Below are 24,503 nucleotides of genomic sequence, written 5' to 3'. Positions count from 1 at the left end.
ACAAGGCGTGATCCGCTACAGGGCGATCCGGCAAGCAACGACAAGGCCAGGCCCAGGAGGATCCATAAGCGGCCTGCTCGGTCATTTGGGCCGGAATGGGTCTAATAGACCAGTGTATAAATACACAGATGACACTTGTAACGAGTGAGGAGGGACGGAATGACTTCGGCGATTGGATAGGATAGGAGTGGCTGGTGTGCGTTGTTCCTCTGTTCTTCCCTTCCTCATCAGATTTGAACTGATCCTATAAGCAATTAGACACCCAATCGAAGAGAGAGTTAATCGGTGCTTACATCTTTGGCATACTTTAAAGAATTGTAGTGGAGTTATGTTTTTTTAGGGGGAAAACTAAGTATTATTAATCAAAAGCCATAGAATTGGGATACAATATGGATCATGAGGGTGAAACCAAACATGGCGCCCCTCATCCAAAGAATTTGAAATTTTAGCTAGACTATTTGCTTCTGTATTCACCCCTCTTCCTTTAAAAGTAAATTTACAGTTAAAACTGGACGCTTGCTGCTTGATCTCCCTGACAATCCTCCCATAGTTACTGCTAGTGCCTTCATTTACATTCTTGATAACCTCCTGCTTCGATTCCGATGCAACAACAAAAATGCTTCAGACTGTTGGTCCTTAGGGGCAAGTGCACGAAGACTTTCCGGTTGTCATTGACAAGGTCAGGGCGGCTCGTTGTGGCCGCGGCAATGGTCGTTCGGTTGTCCATGGACCTCGATGTAATTTTATTATGTTTGAGGTGTTTTGTACTTCCGGTGAATTCTTATAATAGATCTGATTTTTTTGCAAAAAAAATGTTTCCTTTTAGTCAAAAAAAACAAGGGTCAAGCTAACCAACAAAAATAAATTGGAGTACCAAATCCCCTACAAGCGACATGGCCTCTCGACATGCAATTGCTTCCGGCGTGGTAGCATTAGAGATTCCACGAGCAACTATGGCCGAACTGCCCATGAATAGACCTTTTGCATCTCGAGTACCAAGTCCCCCACAAGCGTCATGGCCTCTCGACGTGCAATTGCTTCCGGCGTGGTAGCATTAGAGATTCCACGAGCAACTATGGCCGAACTGCCCATGAATAGACCTTTTGCATCTCGAGTACCAAATCCCCCACAAGCGACATGGCCTCTCGACATGCAATTGCTTCCGGCGTGGTAGCATTGGAGATTCCACGAGCAACTATGGACGAACTGCCCATGAATAGACTTTTTGCATCTCGGCACACCGCTGCTGCCGAGCCACTCGAGCTAGATCGGGCTACACTAGCGTCCACATGGATCTTTTTTTTTGAATTAAAACGAAATTTTATTCATTAGCAATAATCAATACTTGTGAGAAACATCACAATTTCAGTAATAGGCTCCTCAAACCAATCCGAAGTCGGAAAAAACCTAGCTAATCTAGCAAGTTCATGTGCTACTTTATTTGCCTCTCTATTACAATGTTCGAATTTAGCCATGATAAAATCACAAGCATAGTGATAGCAGTCATCGAAGATTGCCGCCGCCGCTCCCGCTGACTATCCTCCGTCCTTCATGGTCTCAATCACCTCCAGATTGTCAGAGTTGATGATTAGGCGATTACATCCTGCCCTTTGCGCTAAATTTAGGCCAAATTTGTGAGCTAAGGCCTCTGCCATGAGAACATCCGCGCAGTAGTCTATCTTTCCATTCCCTCCTGCAATAAACCTACCTTTGTTGTCTCTCAATACTGCCCTCATCGTACCCTCCAACAAGTCATGGTCAAAAGAGGCATCAACATTGAGTTTCACAAAGCCCCTAGAAGGACATTGCCAACCCCCCTTTTTCATGGACACCTTTGAAGATGATGCGTTTACAAAACTATATGTAAGAGCTATGATCCCCATTGAGATTTGAGTCGCATTTTGAGTTAGTTCCTTGTGCACTAATTTCCTTCTTTCCCACCATAGATACCAAGCTGAGATAGCTATCATTTCTTGAACATTTTCGTACCCCATAATGCGCAGATGTTGATCTGGAAGGAGTAATAGGTATTCCAATGTTGCCTCTCCAGCACGATCAATCTCACAAGCTCTCAATAATCAAATCCAACCCTAGCCTTTTCCAAACCTCCTTCGCTTTTCTACAAAGGAAAAGCAAGTGCTTCATATCTTCTACACCCTGAGAGCAGGTAGGGCAAGAGGGCGAGACCTTCATGTGCCTATTAGTGAGTGTTGCCCGACATGGGAGAGTGCCATGTAGTGTCTGCCATACAAAAAATTTGACTTTAGCCGGACAAGATAACTTCCATATCTGACACCATATAGGGTTAGGTATGCTCCATTCCATCCCGTTGGAATATTTTAGTTTGCTCCCATACTGATAGTTCCACTCCACAGAGTAAGCAGAACGTACTGAAAACATACCATTTTTCATATAACTCCAGGCAATAAAATCTGTCATATTATGTTGCGAAATTGGGATTGAAAGAATCCATTGTGCATCAATGGTCCACATAGTTTGTCTAATCAGGTTCTCATCCCAATTGTTGGAGACCGGGTCAATCAAATCTACGACTTTTGATAACAAGTGCCCTCCCCTATGGGTAACAATCTTTCTAGTGGCACAATTTGGGATCCAGGCATCTTCCCAAATGTAGATGTTATGTCCATCCCCCACTCACCAAATATAACCTCGCTTGAGAGTAGTGATGCCTTCCATAATACTTTGCCATGTGAAGGAAGCACCATACTTTGGCTTGGAGTTCAGCAAATCACCATTAGGATAGTACTTGGCCCTTAAAATAGTAGCACACAAGGAGTCAGGATTATCAAGGAGACGCCATGCCTGTTTTGCAAGCAAAGCCAGGTTGAAACAGTGGATGTCACGGAATCCCATTCCTCCTTGTTTTTTTGGTACACACATTTTCCATCAGGCCATCTAATGCATCCTCTTCTGGTTCTCCTCGTCTCCCCACCAGAAATGTGCCATCGCGTCAATGATTCCTTTACAAATCTTTTTAGGAATTTTAAAGACCGACATTGCATACGTAGGTATGGCTTGGATTACCGCCTTTAATAGGATCTCCTTCCCCCGGCAGAAAGTAATTTTTCCTTCCAACCACTAATTCTCTTAACAATACGTTCAATCAAAAAGTTAAAGCAGTCTGTTTTATCAACACCCACATTTGCTGGTAAGCCCAAATATTTATCAATGAGAGCCTCCGTCATTATATTTAGCGTTGTACACAATTGTTCTTTGATCTCTACTTTGCATTAAAACTGAAGAAAATACTGGATTTTTCAACGCTTACTAGCTGTCCCGACGCCGCACAATATAAATCTAGTGCTGATTTCAGTTTTTCCGCATTATGTTGGTTGGCTTTCATTAATATCAATGAGCCGTCCGCAAAGAGAAGATATGTGACTGGCGGGGCGTCTCTACAGACTTTAATCCTGATATGTTTCCATTCTCTTCAGCATGCGCAAGCAAGGCAGTCAATCCTTCTGTGCACAGCAAAAAAAGGTATGGTGATAGAGGGTCCCCCTCTCTCAACCCTCTCGTAGGTTTAAATCTCTCACTTTCCTCTTCATTGATCCTTACTTTGTATTCTACGGTTGAGACGCATTACATAATCAAGTTAACCCACTCACGACGAAAACCCAATTTCAACATTATCTCCTTCAAAAAAGTCCACTCAACTCTCTACCCTCTCTTTTGTTCTTGATTGTGTGAAAACATTCGTAGGCCACTAAAATATTATCCGTTATCAACCTGCTCGGTACAAATGCACTCCGTGTTGGGCTAATAATTTTTGGTAAAAAAACCTTCAGTCGAGTAGCCATCATTTTTGCAATTATTTTATATAGCATATTACATAAGCTGATCGGCCTAAATTGGGTTACCTTCTCTGGTGTATTAATTTTAGAAATCATCACGATTGCCATATCATTCCAACCCTTCGGTATGGTGCATGTGTTGATTGCTGTGAGAACCTCCTCAATTAAGTCTTCCCCCAGCATGGGCCAAAACCTTTTATAGAAGATAGCATGGAGTCCATCTAGCCCTGGAGCTTTCAAGTCCCCAATATCGAATAAAGCCTTGCGAACATCTTCCGTGGTATAAGGGGCAAGTAGAGCATCATTCATTTCGTTTGACACTCTCCTTCAAACAAGTGATAAAACATCTTGATTCGGGTGTTGAACTTCTGATGTAAAAAGCTTTGTAAAATATCAAGTAATATGATTCGTCAAATCCTTATCCGTTAACCAGTTTCCTGACTCGGCTAATAGTTTCTTTATATTATTTCTTTTTTTCCTGGTTGTGGAAGCATTATGAAAGAACGACGTGTTACGATCCCCGTGCATCAACCAATTTGTCCATCCTCTCTGTAACCAGAATATTTCTTCTTGCTCCAAAATATTTTCAATTACCACAATAATTTCCTTCTGACGACATCTAGATTCTGTATTCAATGGGCCACGCCTTAGTCTCTCCAACTCATTTTTTTAATTTTCTAATTCTCACCTTTGGTCCCTTTAGCGTTTCCCGGTCCCAAGTATGTAGATCGGCATGCACTGCTCTCGTACGGTCAGCAAGTGAGGGTCCAATACCTGCTAGCTTTGCTTTCTCCCAAGATGCCTTAACAATTTCGTTGACCGTCTCTTCCTTCAACCATCTCGCCTCAAATTGTTTAACACGCCCCTCTGGGCGTTTAAAGATTTTTTTCATCCCAATACTCCATATCCAGTACGATCGGGTGATGGTCAGAATGAACATGTTCTTCATTGATAACTGCCGCTCGTGGAAATTTGTTTGCCCATGCTAGATTACAGACTGCCCAATCAAGGCGCTCACGTATTTCGCCTCTCCTCCAAGTGAACATGTCCCCATTATAGCCTAGATCTTCCAGCCCACAATCCATTAGGCATTCACGGAACTCTCTCATCATACCAAGTGGTCTAGCTGCACCACCCTCTTTTTTCGAGGGGTATAAAATTTCATTAAAATCCCCCAAAACCACCTAGGGATGGTTGCTCTTACTATGTAAATTGTGAATGTCATCCCAAGATAGATGGCGTTCACTCCATTTCGGGTGACCATAGAACCCCGTGAACCGCCACTGAACCACATTCTCATACATGAAAACAATATCAATAAAATGGGGCGAGACATAGTTCAACTCAATTTTATTGGACTCATGATAAAACAAAGCGAGGCCACCGTTCTTACCATCACTTTCTACTACGAACTTAGAATCAAAACCTAATACGCGACGAAGCTCATCGGCTTTACAATTATTCACATGGGATTCAGAAAGGAAAATTAAATCTGCCCTTGTACACTTCTGTAGACCCAGAAGCTCACGAACTGCCGTGTTGGAGAGCATACCACGGCAGTTCCAGCCTAGGATTTTCATTTGGCCCGACGGTCCTCCTCCTCGGAGGCCGCCGATGTGCCAATCTCATCTTTGTCTTCGCCAACTGATTCCCCACCTCACGACGCGTACTCTTCCTCCTTCTCATCAGTCTCCTTTGCAACATGAGTAACCCCGCCCTCCTCATCCTGGACTGCTACAACTGTACCCGTGCACACCCGTTTGGATGTGGCGTTTACATCACCATATAAGATACGCTCATAACTGTCCATCTCTTTCTCAAAAGAAAACTCTAAGTCACTACCCGCTCGACGAGCCCCAAAAGAATGTCCCCTTTTTCCCTAGCACTTGCTGACGAGCATCTTCAGCTCTGTTTGGCCCCCCTTTCTTTTTATCTTTCTTTTTTGAATTGCCCCGCATAGGATTTTTTTTCTACACTGAATTTAAAGGGTAGATCATTCTTCTTTGTATCACCCCCAGCCGTAGCGATTCTCGCTACAACAGCGCTAGACAGCGCCTCCAGCACCCCCGGCCGAAAAAGAAGCTCGCCAGCTTCATCTCCATGCGGTGGAGTTTTTCTCGACTTCACCTGTGCATGAGAAATCACGGCCATGTGACCTGCATGTGTACTTTGGGCATGTACAACACCATAACAAAGTTGACTTTGGTCAACCTCCACATTCTGGCGCGACTCCAGCATGGTCACGCTGCCCTGGACCTCTTGGCCCCGCCCGGCAGGATTAGCTAGCGCGCCCGCCTGGTCCTCCTGACCAAGCGGCGCACCCACCGGGGTAGGCGCCATGATCCCCTGCGTCCGGCCCTCCTGGCTGGTGTTCATCTTGACGGAAATAGCGCCCCCCCTTTTCGGAGACCGTGAACCTGCTCACGGCAGTGGCCACCTTGACGACATCTGTGGCCTTGGTGATGTTGTTGTTGACGATGCCTGTAATCGAGTTGTTGCCGCCGCGCACATAGTTCTCGAAGAGGAGACCCCTCCAGCTAGCACCTTGGCTCTTCCAGTAGGGCTCAACACTAAGATTTCTTGGAAAACAAACTACGGCGGGGATGCACCTTGACCCCGCCGTCCACATGGATCTTAGCATAACCCAGCGGGGGTGCTTTTGGTCTTGCAGGTACATTTCTTGGTGTAACATGAGTGGTTCCTCTCACCGGGACTATCTCAAGATCAGATATAAATATGTTTATAAACAGATGGGTCACCGAAGGTGTCTGGTATATCTTCTCATGGATCATCTTTCTCATTGACCACCAAATTGCCCACAGTGTCATTGATAGCCTGACAAAAGATTCATGTGAGAGCGTATCGATCGTCGAGAACAGCGATTGTTTGGCACTCGGTTCTGTTATTCCGCACTGGTGTTCTGCCAGTTCACAATCAACAAGTGCTCAGACACATCTTTTTTAGAGAAAAGGCTCGATCAAGCCCGAGTAGGACTTGGACATAATCTGACTTTGAATTAACAAAGCCAACAAATCGGCCAAGATACAAGCAAACCAAAAAGAACAAGGGATAGGGGATGCAACCCCCAAAACGGCATGTACAAGGTGAGGAAGGTAAGCAATCAATAAGGAAAAGGAAGCACGAAGGAGAAGCTATAACATCAAGGTCCCGCCCGCCAGTGCACCCATAGCAGAAGAATCGTCCATGCCCCAAACACGAAGCACACCAGAAAACTGCAGAAGGGCGAAGTCGCCACCGAAGACACGGCCGAAAGGGGAAGACCGCAGCCACGGGACCAAACCAAAGCTCACCAAGACCATCTGCCCCTCACCGCCAGCACCACAACCACCTTGCTATTGTACACTTGAGAAGTGGAGTTATGTTTGCACAAACATGCGCGCAATTCAAGATCGAGATGGACGTGTTATGTTTGATACAAATTCATGAGCTTTGCTAGATATACGGACAATCAAGTCAGCCCGTGCGTACAAGTGTAATAAGCAGCACCCTGTAAGTTGGTTTATCCTATTTGCGGTCATAGTTTCGCTGATGCGCGCCTCCAGTCGGGCTGACCTTTTTCTGTTGTTCCTTTTTTCGGGGTTTTTTCCCCTGTCTTTGGTTTTTTGTTTCAGTTTTATTTTTTATTTTTCTCTTACTCTTTTCAGATTTCAATTTTTCTTCTGTTTTTGTTTTCTTGCTCATTCTCTTGTTTATAGTTTTTTCAATATACATTGAACATAGTTTTCTAACTAGATGGCAAATATTTTCTTTTTTGCACCTTTTCTTAACACATGGTAACAATATTTAATACACAGTAAAAAATCGTCCGTCTACAATGAACACTTTTTTAATACACACTAAATACTTTTAACACATGGATTACTTTTTTTCAGTATACGGTGAACCTTTTTTTAATATACACTATCTTTTTAACGAACACATACTAAACATTTTTCAAAAAGTGTTATTTCGAAAATTTGTGATAATTTCAGAAGACGTTCAACATTTATAAAGTGATCACATTTTGAAAAAATTGATCGTGTTTTCGAAAATTATTCATAGTTTAAGAAAATACTCGGGAAAAACCGATTTAAAACCAGTGCTCTCCTGTACCGCACCGTGACAATGTTTCGCTAAATAGGCCAGCCCAGTCGGATCGTACCTGTCCAGAATTGATGCCGCGGCTCTCGCTTTAAGCGGGAGCCCCTAGCTGACGGGAGCCCCTAGCTGACGCTCTATACGTAGGAATCGAACTCCCAACCCAACGATAAGAGAGTTAGCGCTCCTTACCACTCGAGCTGCTGCGTCATTTCAATCAAAACGATGTGTGACTACTTAAGAACTATATGTACTGACTGATCCAAAAATAAAAAATTGACCATTGAACATTTTTTATATACGTTGAACATTTTCGTAATATACAATGAACATTTCTCAAATACCCATTGAACCTTTTTTGTGATATATGTTGAACAATTTGAAAATACATATTTAAAATTTTTGTGATATAGCTGAACAATTTGAAAATACATATTTAACATTTTTGTGATATAACCTGAACAATTTAAAAATACACATTGAACATTTATCTTCAGAGGGCAATTCCATATGATGAACATTTTTGAAAAGATGAATATACCCGCTGAACTATTTTCGGATATGCACTGAACATTTGTGTAATATACAGTGAACAAAATTAAGAAACATAGTGAACATTTGTATATTCGTTGAAAAAACAAAACTAAAAGAGAAAAACCAAAACCAAAAGAGGAAAACAAGACAGAAACCAAAAACCAGAAGAGAAACAGGAGAAAACCAAACCAGAAGAAACGTAACAAAACTAGAAGAAGAAAACCGGAACAAAACCAGAAGAAAAAAACAAGAGATAAAACCAAACGTGAAAGAAAGAAAAACTAACGAAAGAAACATCAGCGAAGGAAAAAGAAGCACGCGAACCCCGTAGTGGGCCGGCCTAACATGCACGCGAACGAAACAGCTGCGAGCGTTTCCTCGACAGCTTGCCGCCCGCGCGCGTCAAATAGGAATTGCCGCTTTAAGCGGTCTGGAAAGGATTGCTCGCTTAAAGAACTACGCTAATTGGGCCAGCCCATTCACGCACGCACATTGTAAAAGGAAAAGCGCACATAGCGAAAGTGAGCGTAGCAGGGATTCAAGCCGTGACCCCTCAAAAAAAAAAGGGATTCAAGCCGTGGTCTCCTGGTTTTGAGCAACTACGTCAAGCCACTGGGCTATTTCGGTTAGTAACAGTAGTAGCGCGAACACTTCCTATACAGAAATAGAGTCGGGTTTTCTCCTTTTTTTTCTTTTTTTTATTTTCATTTGTTTATTTTGGTTTTTTTCTATTTCTTTTGGTTTCTCATTCTTCATTGTTAAATACATGATCCATATTTTTTCAAATAATTGTTCAACATTTTTCAAATACTTGTTCAACATTTTTCAAATATTCGTTCAACATTTTTTAATACTTAGTTGTTCAACCTTTTTCATATATTCATTCAATATTTTTTAATATTTATTCAATACTTTTCAAATACTTATTTAACATTTTTGAATACTTACTTGTTCAACCTTTTTCATATACTCATTCAATATTTTTTAGTATTTATTCAACATTTTTCAAATACTTGTTTAACATTTTCTAAATACTCGTTGAAAAAAATTCGAATGCTTGATCAAAAAATTTAAATATTTGTTCAGCATTTTCTCAATGCGTCATTAACATTTTTCAAATGCTTTTCTTTTTTTTAAATGCTTGTTCCACATTTTTTAAAAGCTTGATACCTTTTTTTCAAATACTTGTTCAATATTTTTATATAGTTATTCAAAATTTTCCAAATATTTTTTTGTAGAGCTTTTTGTTTATATTTAAAATATTTTAAAGTATAAAAAAAGTATAAAAGTAAAACAAAAACGAAAACAGAAAACAGTAAAAAACAGAAAAACAGGCTGTGGCCTCGCTCGCATGTGGGCCGGCCCATATGTCTCTCCCCCTTCACTGAGTCGGGAGTTACACTTGCTGAAGGCGAGGAATAGGGGCGCCCGCTTGACTTCAGGCAACCGCCAGATTTGGATTGCCGAGTGCAGAGCGTAGCCTTCAGCGTTTTTTTTTCTTCCATTTATTTTCAAATTTCGCATTTTTTTTGACGTTTGCTTGTTGCAAATGTTCATCTATTATAAAATTCAATTTTTTGGAAAATGTTAATCACACATTACAAAATGTTATAGGTGTATAGAAAAATGTTATAATATATAAAAAATTGTATATATGTACAAAATATATATATGGAAAACTTTTAACCACGTATATTAAACATGTTAAAGATGTATATAAAAAATATTCTTAATATATACAAAAATGTACAATGTGTATGGTAAAAGTAGAGATAAAAAATATATGTTTTACAACTTTGAATCATGTATTTGGTAAATATTAAACATGTATATAAAAAAAATCTTGATGTATATAACAATGTGCTATATGTATGCAAAAAATTAGATATAAAAAAAAGAAAACTCATTTGTGTTTATCTTGTATTCGGAAAATATTGAACGTGTCTATAAAAATGTTCCTGATATATAGAAAAAAGCGTACAATGATTACGGAAAAAGTATACATCAAAATGTATAAGTTTAATAAAATTAATCATGTATTTATAACAATGTTAAACATGTATATATTAAATTTTCCTGATATATACAAATAATGTACATGTTAATGGAAAAAGTAGACATAAAAATATAATTCTTAAAAATGGTTAGTCATATATTTTGAAAATTTTAACAGTTTATATAGAAAATGTTCATGATGTATACAAAAAAATACAGTGTTTTTAGAAATGTATAAAACATAAAATATAAATTATCACAAAATGACAATCATGTATTTGCCAAATGTTAATGTGTATATACAAAAAATGTTCCTGATGCATACAAAAAAAAGGAATGTGTATGTAAAAAAGTTGACATCAAAAGGAATAAAAGTAAAATACAATAAAATCGAGAAAGAAAAGAAAATAAAGAAAAAAAACCAGTAAAAACTATAAAATAAACAAATAAGAAGGATGGAAAACAAAGAAAAGTAGAAAACTAATGAAGAACAAATAAAACCCAAAAGAAAATTAATTAAAAGGAAAAAAGGGAATAAATAATCGGCCCAAACCAGTACGTTTTTTATTTATTCCCTTTTTTCCTGAGCAGACGGGCCGACCCTATATGTGCACGCTTTCGGGCAGGCGGATGCTATTCTCTTTGTAAGCGAGATATAGGACTAGTGGTCCTACGACCTCCCACGTAAGCCCAGTACTTTTGCAAATTCCGAATCCACACGATGCCTCAATCGCATATAACCTGTGCCGCCAACAGCTCCACGTCTCAAGTCCTGGTGTCTGCGTCGTCTCCACGAGACCACCAGCATGATGACGCCTCGGCAGTCACCAGTTCCGCCCTCGCCCAAACGACGGCACCATCCTAGCTCTAGTTCCGCATCCGGCGCAGCCAGCGACATACAGATGCCACCGACCACCGGCGCCGTCTCGTTACCAGACAAGATCATCTTCGATATCCTCACCAGAGTGCCGGTGAACTCGGCGTGTCGGTTCTGATGCGTCTCCCGCGAGTGGCGCGCCCTCATTGTAAGCTCTGATTAAGAGAAATACACACGGACAGGAGGTAGAAGAGACACTCACGAACTTGGCACCATGCACACTTGTGCCCTTTTCTGTATTTCTTCACACGCTGAATGAACTGGATTACATAGGATTAAATAGAGCAGCCAACACACGCACTAGCTAGCATGCAAACACACCGGTCAAGCCACTAACGGCTTGACCCACTAATATCACCAGTAGAAAAATGACCTATTGTCACGGTTTGTAAGGGCCTTCTGTCCCGGTTTAGGAACCGGGACTAAAAGGTCGTTACTAATGCCCTTGGCCTTTAGTCCCGGTTCTTACACGAACCGGGACAGATGGGCCTCCACGCGGCCGCTGCAGCCAGCCCAGGCAGAGGGGCCTTTGGTCCCGGTTGGTGACATAAACCGGGACCAAAAGGCATCCACGCATCAGCAGCTGGCTGGAGCTGAGGTTTTTTTATGAAAGGGGCTGGTTTAGGGGTTTTGGGGGTTAATTTAGGTTGTTATTAGCTAGCTAATAGAGATAAGTGTCCTCTCTTATATCTTCGTGCTTGGTTTACCAACGCCACTGCTATGTTCATTTCACCCGCTGATATATAATAACTCTTCATGCTTGCATCATGCATCATCATATATAATAACAAGTCCTACTAATCATGCATCATCATACAACTTCTATTCGTTATTAATAACAAGTTATACGATCATCATCCTCATAGTCATCGAACCAACCCTACTTAATTGTTTTAGCACATGATCATCGGTATTAGGTAGGACCTAAATACCCTCAAGGTAAAATAGCATAAAACAATATAGACCCTGATTCTCCATTATGGAGAATGGAGATCATCTTGTCTCCAATTCTTGCGCTTCACTTCCTTTTGCTTCCAAGAACCTCCTTATGACTGTTCATACATTTTTTTCCATTCTTTGATTGTCATGTCTCCACTTCTTTTAGAAATCCGGTATGAACAGTTGAGATTCGTAGGATGACCTGGTTGTATGTTAAAAAAATCAAGGCGACCGTGCTGATACATCAGATGAGGCACACAATCATTCGGGATTATCTGTTGAAAAACATAATAATAGCTTCGTAGTTAGCAATGATGTACTAGCTTTAGAAGTATGCAAAAGATGAATGGATATCGTAATAGTAAAAAAGCTTATCACGGTATCTCCATGGTAGTTACCGTAGTTCAACACGTGTACTAGTGGCATGTATTGACCATAATGTTGAGGAGCCGGCCCGAAGCGAGAGACCTGAGCTGACGGGCCGGCCCTATATGTGCACGCTTTCGGGCGAGGCGGATGCTATTCTCTTTGTAAGCGAGATATAGGATTAGTGGTCCTACAGGACCTCTCACGTAAGCCCAGTACTTTTGCAAATTCAGAATCCACACGATGCCTCAATCGCATATAACATGTCCCGCCAACAGCTCCACGTCTCAAGTCCTGGTGTCTGCATCATCTCCACGAGACCACCAGCATGATGACGCCTCGGCGGTCACCGATTCCATCCTCGCCCAAACGACGGCACCATCCTAGCTCTAGTTCCGCATCCGGCGCAGCCAGCGGCATACAGATGCCACCGACCACCGGCGCCGTCTCGTTACCAGACGAGATCATCTTCGATATCCTCACCAGAGTGCCGGTGAACTCGGCGTGCCGGTTCTGATGCGTCTCCCCCGAGAGGCGCGCCTTCATTGTAAGCTCTGATCAAGAGAAACACACACGGACAGGAGGTAGAAGAGACACTCACGAACTTGACACCATGCACACTTGTGCCTTTTTTCTGTATTTCTTCACATGCTGAATGAACTGGATTACATAGGATTAAATAGAGCAGCCAACACACGCACTAGCTAGCATGCAAACACACCGGTCAAGCCACTAACGGCTTGACCCACTAATATCACTAGTAGAAAAAGGAACTATTGTCCCGGTTTGTAAGGGCCTTCTGTCCCAGTTTAGGAACCGGGACTAAAAGGTCCTTACTAATGCCCTTGGCCTTTAGTCCCAGTTCTTACACGAAAGGGGACAGATGGGCCTCCACGTGGCCGCTGCGGCCAGCCCAGGCAGAGGGGCCTTTGGTCCCGGTTGGTGACATAAACCGGGACCAAAAGGCATCCACGCGTCAGCAGCTGGCTGGAGCTGAGGTTTTTTTTGAAAGGGGCTGGTTTAGGGGTTTTGGGGGTTAATTTAGGTTGTTATTAGCTAGCTAATAGAGAGAAGTGTCCTCTCTTATATCTTCGTGCTTGGTTTACCAACGCTACTGCTATGTTCATTTCACCCGCTGATATATAATAACTCTTCATGCTCGCATCATGCATCATCATATATAATAACAAGTCCTACTAATCATGCATCATCATACAACTTCTATTCGTTAGTAATAACAAGTTATACGATCATCATCCTCATAGTCATCGAACCAACCCTACTTAATTGTTTTAGCACATGATCATCAGTATTAGGTAGGACCTAAATACCCTTAAGGTAAAATAGCATAAAACAATATAAACCCTGATTCTCCATTATAGAGAATGGAGATCATCCTGTCTCCAATTCTTGCGCTTTGCTTTCTTTTGCTTCCAAGAACCTCCTTACGACTGTCCATACATTTTTTCCATTCTTTGATTGTCATGTCTCCACTTTTTTTAGAAATCCGGTATGGACAGTTGAGATTCGTAGGATGACCTGGTTGTATGTTAAAAACATCAAGGCGACCGTGCTGATACATCAGATGAGGCACACAATCATTCGGGATTATCTGTTGAAAAACATAGTAATAACTTCATAGTTAGCAATGATGTACTAGTTTTAGAAGTATGCAAAAGATGCACGGATGTCGTAATAGTAAAAAATCTTACCAGGGTATCTCCATGGTAGTTACCGTAGTTCAATACGTGCACTAGTGGCACGTATTGACCATAATATTGAGGAGTTCGATTGTAGATATTGTAATTCTCAAAATCAGTACAAAATGCGATTAGATGATTTTCCTCCTAATAAGTTAATTCGGAGCCATCGGTGTAGTGGGTTTTGTCTACCATCTTCCACACATTCTTTGAAGAATGAAAATAAGTTGTCAATGGAAATAAGTTGTCAACTATTTTGAAATAAACAATACAAATGACTTAATTCTCACATAGGGGAAGAATTGGAAGCGTATCAACAAGGACCCAAATGTCCATATTGTCTTGCTCGATTTTAGGATCACCAAGATCCATGGTGACAAGCATACCCTCATCAAAACCATACATCTTGCAAAGTGCTTCCCAATTTTTGCAACCAAAATGGGTTACACTCTCAGAATTGTACAGCTTTACTTCAAAATCCACATCATGATGGGTCCTTAGGTGAATTTTCTTTGTTTTCATACTTTCATGGTCTTCAAAACCCATCCTCTCCAAGACATGGCATCTTGCATAGCATGGGATAAGCTAGTCGAATTGGAAAAGATGAAAAATACACTTTGAAATAGTTGAATTCGTGCTTAATTACGAAAAAAATCATGTCGTCGTTGCATACCGTTTCAACATCGAAAGTCTCCTCGAGCTTAATGCTGAAGCATCGATCTTCGTCCAGCTCAAGGAACCTGTCGCACATACCTCGGTCGTCGTGGCACCAGTCGCACTCCCCCGGGCAGTTTTCGTCATCCGAGTACGACATTTCCTAAGTTCATAATTCAAATATTAAACTTGTACAATTAAATATATGTACTAAAAAACCTAAATTAGATCATTATTATTCATCACGGGTTGACTATCGGTCTGTTGAGCCTTTTCTTGAAAACTCTCAGCTCACGTGGTGTACATATTTGACCGTCGGTGATGGTAGCTCCTCCTTTCATTCCCGAGTGCATTACACCAAATTGTCTAGCACACGGGAATTAATGAATAGGAGAAGCTACCCCCACGACAACAGTCGGGATTCTTCGTCCTCTCATATATATATGGTTGGAGACTCTCCCTCACTGATTCCTCTCTGACATTTGCGACTGTCGGTGATGGTAGCTCCTCCTTTCGTTCCCGAGTGCATTACACCAAATTGTGTCTATTACACGGGAACGAAGGAGAAGCTACCCCCACGACAACAGTCGGGATTCTTCGTCCTCTCATATATGGTGGAGACTCAACAAACTTAAAGTCAACCCGAGGACTCATATTATAGGACTCATATTGACATGGAGATTTGGCTGGTCTCACCTCGAGGTCGGAGGGGGGTCGGTGACGGGGACGATGGCGCGGATGATGGAGGGGGCTCCTAGATTTCTGTAAAAAAAACTATAAGCTATCGAGTAATCAAATGCATACGCCTTGCATAGTGCTCTCCAATTTTAGCATTCAAAGTAGGAGTACTTTTCCAATTTGAGCATTCAATAAGCAAAACTAAATCGTAAAATAAAGTAGTATTCAAATTAGCATGCAATCAATTATAAGCAAAACTACATCATCTCTTGTGTCCGTACATCGTCGAATATTATCACTAATACTCCTCGAATACTATCATACATATAGCATCGCTAATACAGCTAGAACCGTAGTGCCCGACGGGTATCGTCGCGGGCGGTGGACACCCAAAGAGAAGGAATCATCACAGGATCATAGCTCCAGTGAGATCCCTGAAGAACCTGCCAGGTATTGTCGAACCTGCCCTCCAACGCAACCATGTAGTGACGGACGTGCTCGTCCTCGTTGCTGACACGGTGACGTACCACCTCCGTGGTGTCCGGAAGCCTCAGCACCGTCACTGGCCCACGCGACCGCCACCAAACAAGGATCAGGTCAACGACGGGTTGGCTCCTCATCAACCTATACCCCCCGGAAGGTAGCACCTCCCAATACCAGCCCGGCGGAGCCCAGTCCCGGACATGGCCCCTCTGATCAAGCCGGCCTCCTCCGTCGAGTCGACGACGAGGATGTGGGATAGGCATCATCGACGCTGATGCAGGAATAATTGCTTGAATTAAAAAAATAAACTATTTCTATTAATTTCTTGCTAAAAATAAACTACTTCTATAGTAAAATAAAGTAGTTTTACTAAATCAACTAGTTCAACTACTTAGCACTTATTATAAATAAAATAAAGTAGCACTTACTAAAAATAAACTACGTACTTCTATATATAGTAAAATAAACTAGTTTTATTTAATCAACTAGTTCAACTACTAAGCACTTACTATAAATAAAATAAATTAGTACTTACTAAAGATAAACGAGTTTAACTAGTTCTATTATTTTTCTAACTAATTATATTAAAGACTACTTTAACTAATTATAGTAAAATAAATGTTCCTATACATACACAATACGAACATATACATAAATTGATAAAGAAAATTCTATGAACAAAAAAATCATTTAAATTCTGTGAACAAAATTACAACAGAAAAAAATCATAAAAATTCTATGAACAGAAAAAAATCATAAAAATTTGACATATTCTTTGCATATATATGAACATACAAACATTTGCATATTCAACAATAATATCACCAAAAAATCTATGAAGAGAAAAAAATTCTAACACAATATGAACAAATTACAACAACTCAATTAACTACACATGTAAATTAACTACACATCTAAATTAGGAAAATTCATATATATGAGCTCACTGCGCAAGGGGGCGGCGACGAGGAGGCAGGGCACGGGGATGGCGACGGTGAGGGGCGCGGTGATGGCGACGGTGAGGGGCGAGGCGACGGGCGACGAAGCAGGGTGCGGCGACGGCGACGGTGAGGGGCGCGGCAACGGGCAACGAAGCAGGGCACGGCGACGGTGACGGTGAGGGGCGTGGCAACGGGCGACGAGGAGGCAGGGCCGGCGGAGTCGGGGCAGGGGGACACGGGGCGGCGACGGCATCTGGGCGGGGCCGGCAGCATGGGGGCAGGGGGCGCAGGGCGACGACAGCGACGGCGAGGCGCAAAGGGGCAGCCCGGCGGCGTCGTCGGGGTGGGTGAAAGGATCGAGAAGAGGTGTCTAGAGGGGGGTGATTAGACACTAAGTAAGAAAAGTTGTAGTTTTTAATTTCTTTAAGTTTTAAGTGGAGTTTTGGCACAAGTTTAACATTCACAATACATAACAAGCAAGCATGCAAAGAGTATATGAGCAGCGGAAAGTAAAGCATGCAACTTGCAAGAATGTAAAGGGATGTGATTGGAGTGTGCAAACGCAATTGGAGACACAGATTTTTTTGTCGTGGTTCCGATAGGTGGTGCTATCGTACATCCACGTTGATGGAGACTTCAACCCACGAAGGGTAACGGTTGCGCGAGTCCACGGAGGGCTCCACCCATGAAGGGTCCACGAAGAAGCAACCTTGTCTATCCCACCATGGCCGTCGCCCACGAAGGACTTGCCTCACTAGGGTAGATCTTCATGAAGTAGGCGATCTCCTTGCCCTTACAAACTCCTTGGTTCAACTCCACAATCTTGACGGAGGCTCCCAAGTGACACCTAGCCAATCTAGGAGACACCACTCTCCAAGAAGTAACAAATGGTGTGTTGATGATGAACTCCTTGCTCTTGTGCTTCAAATGATAGTCTCCCCAACACTCAACTCTCTCTCACAGGATTTGGATTTGGTGGAAAGAAGATTTGAGTGGAAAACAACTTGGGGAAGGCTAGAGATCAAGATTCATATGATAGGAATGGAATATCTTGACCTCAACACATGTGTAGGTGGTTCTCTCTTAGAAAATGTATGTTGAAAGTGTAGGCATGTTCTGATGGCTCTCTCCATGAATGAAGAGTGGGTGGAGGGGTATATATAGCCTCCACACAAAATCTAACCGTTACACACAACTTACCAATCTTGGTGGGACCGGATAGTGAAACTCGGCCGGACCGATTTAGCAAATAATGTGACCATTAGGATTTTCGGTGGGACCGATATGGTTAGGGTTAGGGCATAATGTAATCTCGGTGAGACCGATTACTCAAACTCGGTGGGACCGATTTTGGTAATAAGCTAACCAGAGAGTTGGTCAGGCAAACTCGGTGGGACCGATTTGCTCATCTCGGTTGGACCGAAATGTTACGAAGAGGAACAGAGAGTTTGCATTGTAATCTCGGTAGGACCGATTACACAAATTCGGTAAGACCAATTTTGGTAATGGATACATACAGAGAGATTACAATCCCATATCGGTGACACCGAGATCCGTATCAGTGAGACCGACTTGATTAGGGTTTTGTGGCAGTGGCTATGACATCTGAAGTCGGTGGCGCCGGATAGATAGTTTTGGTAGGGCCGAGTTTGACTTTTGTTTGGGTCATATGTGGATGTGAGAAAGTGGTTGAGGGCTTTGGAGCATATCACTAAGCACTTTGAGCAAGCAAGCCATTAAGCAACACCTCATCCCCTCTTAATAGTATTGGCTTTTCCTATAGACTCAATGTCATCTTGGATCACTAAAATGGAAAATGTAGAGTCTTGTGCTTTGAGCTTGAGCCAATCCTTTGTCCTTAGCGTTTTGAAGGGGTTCCACATCCTCTAGTCCATGTGACTCCATTGTTAAACTTTATTTGAAACATACTAGGTAAAAGTATTAGTCCAACAAAAGATATGTTGACATTAATTACCAAAATCACCCAGGGAGCACTTGTGCTTTCAACGGGGAAGACGAACTAAATGAAAATTTTCACAAGTGCTAGTTATATAGACGAAGCATTGGTCTCGGTTTGTGACAGCAACCGGGATGAATGCCTCCTTTAGTCCCGGTTGATGCCACCAACCGAGACCAAAGGTCTCTTTTCAGCAGCCCAAAGGGCGGGAAGCAGAGGCCTTTGGTACCGGTTAGTGGCACCAACCGGGACTAAAGGGGGGGCATTGGTCTCGGTTGATGCTACGAACCGAGACCAATGCTCCCCTTTAGTCTCGGTTGGTGCCACCAACCGGGACCAAAGGCCTTGCATAGCGGCGTGGTGGTGGGAGTTTAGTCCCACCTCGCTAGCTGAGAGAGAGTCGCACCTGTTTATAAGGTGCGGTGCGCCTGAGCTGCTGAGCTCCTCTCTAAAGCAGGCTTACGGGCCTAACCTCTCTATGCATGCATGTGGGCCTATTGGGCCTTCTACGGGCCTGAATCCTGACCCATGGATGGGTTTCTAGTCGTATTTAGGCCGTGGTGGCCTAGTAGGTGGCATAATTTTTATTTTTTCCCTGTTTTTTTTGTTTTCCTTTTTGCTTTATTTTGTTTTGTTTCTACTTACAACAAAAAACTTATTTATTTGTTTATTTTGTTTCTAATTACTTATGTATTTTACTTTATGATAATTCTTTTTGCTTTTAAAGTTTCTAACAAAAAAGTTCTTTATGAAAATTCTTTTTGCTTTTAATGATTTTGAACAGAAAATACTTTGATAATTTTAGGTGCATCAATTTTATATAATTTTAGTTTCAATATTACTAGAGGTTGCTTATAATGTTTTGAACAGAAAATACTTTGATAATTTTAGTTTCATAAAAATTTTATTTATGTTATTAAAGTTTATTTTATTTTATTTTATTTTGTTTATACTTATATATTTTATTAAAGTTTATATTATTTTGTTTCTAATTATTTATTTATTTTCTTTTATGATAATTCTTTTTGCTATTAATGTTTGTAACAAAAAAGTTCTTTATGAAAATTCTTTTTGCTTTTAATAATTTTGAACAGAAAATGAACTCTGAAAAGGTTGCAAGTTGGCATGGTATCATCATTTCATCCACATAGCATGTGCAAGAAAGTTGAGAGGGTTACGGCAAAAACTGGATGCACTTCGTGTACGAAACGGACAATCTCTTTCGAAGTATCAGGATTTCATACAAAAACTTGTCTGTTACAGCAGGCATTTCAAATAAACTACGAAAAGGTTGAAAGTTGGCATGGTATCATCACAATAGTTGTGGAGAAAGTCTTCACTTTTTCTTCGCTTGTGTCCTTTCTTTATTGCGTCGTAACCATGGATAATCTTCATCATTTATCAGGATGCTTGGGTCAGCCTTGACTTTGAAGGGAGGAATTTCATGTAACTTTTCATAATCTTCAGACATGTCTGTCTTGCCCTCCACTCCCACGATGTCCCTTTTTCCTGAAAGAACTATGTGGCGCTTTGGCTCATCGTATGATGTATTCGCTTCCTTATCTTTTCTTTTTCTTGGTTTGGTAGACATGTCCTTCACATAGATAACCTGTGCCACATCATTGGCTAGGACGAACAGTTCGTCAGTGTACCCAAGATTGTTCAGATCCACTGTTGTCATTCCGTACTGTGGGTCTACCTGTACCCTGCCTCCTGACAGATTGACCCATTTGCACTTAAACAAAGGGACCTTAAAATCATGTCCGTAGTCAAGTTCCCATATGTCCACTATGTAACCATAATATGTGTCCTTTCCCCTCTCGGTTGCTGCATCAAAGCGGACACCACTGTTTTGGTTGGTGCTCTTTTGATCTTGGGCGATTGTGTAAAATGTATTCCCATTTATCTCGTATCCTTTGTAAGTCAATACAGTCGAAGATGGTCCCCTGGACAACGAGTGCATCTCATCACAAAGAGTGTTGTCACCTCTGAGACATGTTTCCAACCAACTGCTGTAAGTCCTGATGTGTTCACATGTAATCCAGTCGTCGCACTGCTCCGGGTGTTTGGAGCGCAAACTGTTCTTGTGTTCATCGACATACGGGGTCACCAAGGTAGAGTTCTGTAGAACTGTGTAGTTTGCTTGAGACCAAGAATATCCATCCCTGCATATTATTGAGTTCCCTCCAAGCCTACCTTTTCCAGTTAGTCTCCCCTCATACCACGATTTAGGGAGACCTATCTTCTTAAGGCCAGGAATGAAGTCAACACAAAACCCAATGACATCTTCTGTTTGATGGCCCATGGAGATGCTTCCTTCTGGCCTAGCACGGTTACAGACATATTTCTTTAGGACTCCCATGAACCTCTCAAAGGGGTACATATTGTGTAGAAATACGGGGCCCAGAATGACAATCTCGTCAACTAGATGAACTAGGACGTGCGTCATGATATTGAAGAAGGATGGTGGGAACACCAGCTCGAAACTGACAAGACATTCCACCACATCACTCCTTAGCCTTGGTATGATTTCTGGATCGATCACCTTGTGAGAGATTGCATTGAGGAATGCACATAGCTTCACAATGGCTAATCGGACGTTTTCCGGTAGAAGCCCCCTCAATGCAACCGGAAGCAGTTGCGTCATAATCACGTGGCAGTCATGAGACTTTAAGTTTTGGAACTTTTTCTCTCACATATTTATTACTCCCTTTATATTCGACGAGAAACCAGTCGGGACCTTCATACTAAGCAGGCATTCAAAGAAGATTTCCTTCTCTTCTTTGGTAAGAGCGTAGCTGGCAGGACCTTCATACTGCTTTGGAGGCATGCCGTCTTTTTCATGCAAACGTTGCAGGTCCTCCCGTGCCTTAGTTGTATCTTTTGTCTTCCCATACACGCCCAAGAAGCCTAGCAGGTTCACGCAAAGGTTCTTCGTCACGTGCATCACGTCGATCGAAGAGCGGACCTCTAGGTCTTTCAGTAGGGTAGGTCCCAAAATATAGATTTCTTCTTCCACATGGGTGCGTGTCCCCTAGCGTCACTCGGAACAGCTAGTCCGTCGGGACCCTTTCCAAAGATTATGTGTAAATCATTGACCATAGCAAGTACGTGATCACCGGTACGCATGGCGGGCTTCTTCCGGTGATCTGCCTCGCCTTTGAAATGCTTGCCTTTCTTTCGACATTGATGTTTGGTCGGAAGAAATTGACGATGTCCCAGGTACACATTCTTCCTGCATTTTTCCAGGTATATACTTTCAGTGTCAGCTAAACAGTGCGTGCATGCATTGTATCCCTTGTTTTGTCTGTCCTGAAAGGTTACTGAGAGCGGGCCAATCGTTGATGGTTACAAACAGCAACGCGTGCAGGCTAAATTCCTCCTGTCTATGGTCATCCCACGCACGTACACCGTTTCCATTCCACAACTGTAAAAGTTCTTCAACTAATGGCCTTAGGTACACATTAATGTCGTTGCCGGGTTGCTTAGGGCCTTGGATGAGAACTGGCATCATAATGAACTTTCGCTTCATGCACATCCAAGGAGGAAGGTTATACATACATAGAGTCATGGGCCAGGTGTTGTGATTGCTGCTCTGCTCCCCGAAAGGATTAATGCCATTCGCGCTTAAACCAAACCATACGTTCCTTGGGTCACGTGCAAACTCAGCCCAGTACTTTCTCTTGATTTTTCTCCACTGCGACCCGTCAGCGGGTGCTCTCAACTTCTCGTCTTTCTTAAGGTCCTCATTGTGCCATCGCATCAACTTGGCATGCTCTCTGTTTCTGAACAGTCGTTTCAACCGTGGTATTATAGGAGCATACCACATCACCTTTGCAGGAACCCTCTTCCTGTGGGGCTCGCCGTCAACATCACCAGGGTCATCTCGTCTGATCTTATACCGCAATGCACCGTATACCGAGCATGTGTTCAAATCCTCGTATGCACCACGGTAGAGGATGCAGTCATTAGGGCATGCATGTATCTTCTGCACCTCCTATCCTAGAGGGCATACGACCTTCTTTGTTGCGTACGTACTGTCGGGAAATTCGTTATCCTTTGGAAGCTTCTTCTTCAATATTTTCAGCAGCTTCTCAAATCCTTTGTCAGGCACAGCATTCTCTGCCTTCCACTATAGCAATTCCAGTATGGTACCCAGCTTTGTGATGCCATCTTCGCAATTGAGGTACAACTCTTTTTTGTGATCCTCTAACATGCGATCGAACTTCAGCTTCTCCTTTTGACTTTCGCATTGCGTCCTTGCATCGACAATGACCCAGCGGAGATCATCATCATCGGGCACATTGCCTGGTTCCTCTTGATCTTCAGCAGCTTCCCCCATTGCAGCAGCATCGGGCACATCGTTTGGTTCCTCTTGATCTTCAGCAGCTCCCCCCGTTGCAGCATCACCATATTCAGGGGGCACATAGTTGTCATCGTCCTCTTATTCTTCACCGTCTTCTATCATAACCCCTATTTCGCCGTGCCTCGTCCAAACATTATAGTGTGGCATGAAACCCTTGTAAAGCAGGTGGATGTGAAGGATTTTCTGGTCAGAGTAAGACTTCGTATTCCCACATTTAGGGCATGAACAACACATAAAACCATTCTGCTTGTTTGCCTCAGCCACTTCGAGAAAATTATGCACGCCCTTAATGTACTCGGAGGTGTGTCTATCACCATACATCCATTGCTGGTTCATCTACGTGCATTATATATAATTATGTGTGTCAAAAGTAAGAAAATCAGACAAGTATCTATCTAAAGTAAGAAAATCAAGACAAGTATCTATCCAAAGTAAGAAAATCAGAAAGAAGATAAGAACAAGAGGCTCACAACGGTGGTGCCGGCAACGAGATCGGTGCGGGCGATCAACGGCGGTGAAAACGGGCATGGGGCATGACGGACCGCTAAATCTAGACAAATCTCGGGAAAAATGGAGCTTCGAGGTCGAGCTTCGAGAGGAGAAAGCTTAACTAGTGTGGCTCGGGCATTTCATCGAACACCTCATGTGCATAGGAGGTGAGCTAGAGCACCCAAATGCCCTCCCCTTGCCGGCCAGAAAAAACAGAGCAATGTGGAGTGATCTGCCACGGCGATGGGTATATATAGGCAAATTATTTGTCCCGGGTCGTGGCAGGAACCAGGACTAAATTCCCCCTTCTATACCGGTTCAAGGCACGAACCGGTACCAATGGCTGTGGGCCAGGAGCGTGGCCCATTGGTCCTGGTTCGTGCCTATAACCGGGACAAATGGGTCCAAACGAACCGGGACCAATGCCCACGAGACCCCGGCCGGCCCCCTGGGCTCATGAACCGGGACTAATGCCCCCCATTGGTCCCGGTTCGTGAAGAGCCAGGACTAATGGGCTGGCCAGGCCAAAGCCCTGTTTTCTACTAGTGTCTCTCCACTAACTTCTCACACGTACAGACTTTGAGTCGCTCCCAAGTTTCTACAGATGGATA

This window comes from Triticum dicoccoides, chromosome 6B, assembly GCF_002162155.2.
Source record: "Triticum dicoccoides isolate Atlit2015 ecotype Zavitan chromosome 6B, WEW_v2.0, whole genome shotgun sequence".
Classification (NCBI taxonomy): domain Eukaryota; kingdom Viridiplantae; phylum Streptophyta; class Magnoliopsida; order Poales; family Poaceae; genus Triticum; species Triticum dicoccoides.
The sequence above is the reverse complement of the archived record's forward strand: the minus strand, read 5'-3'. Positions refer to the sequence as shown.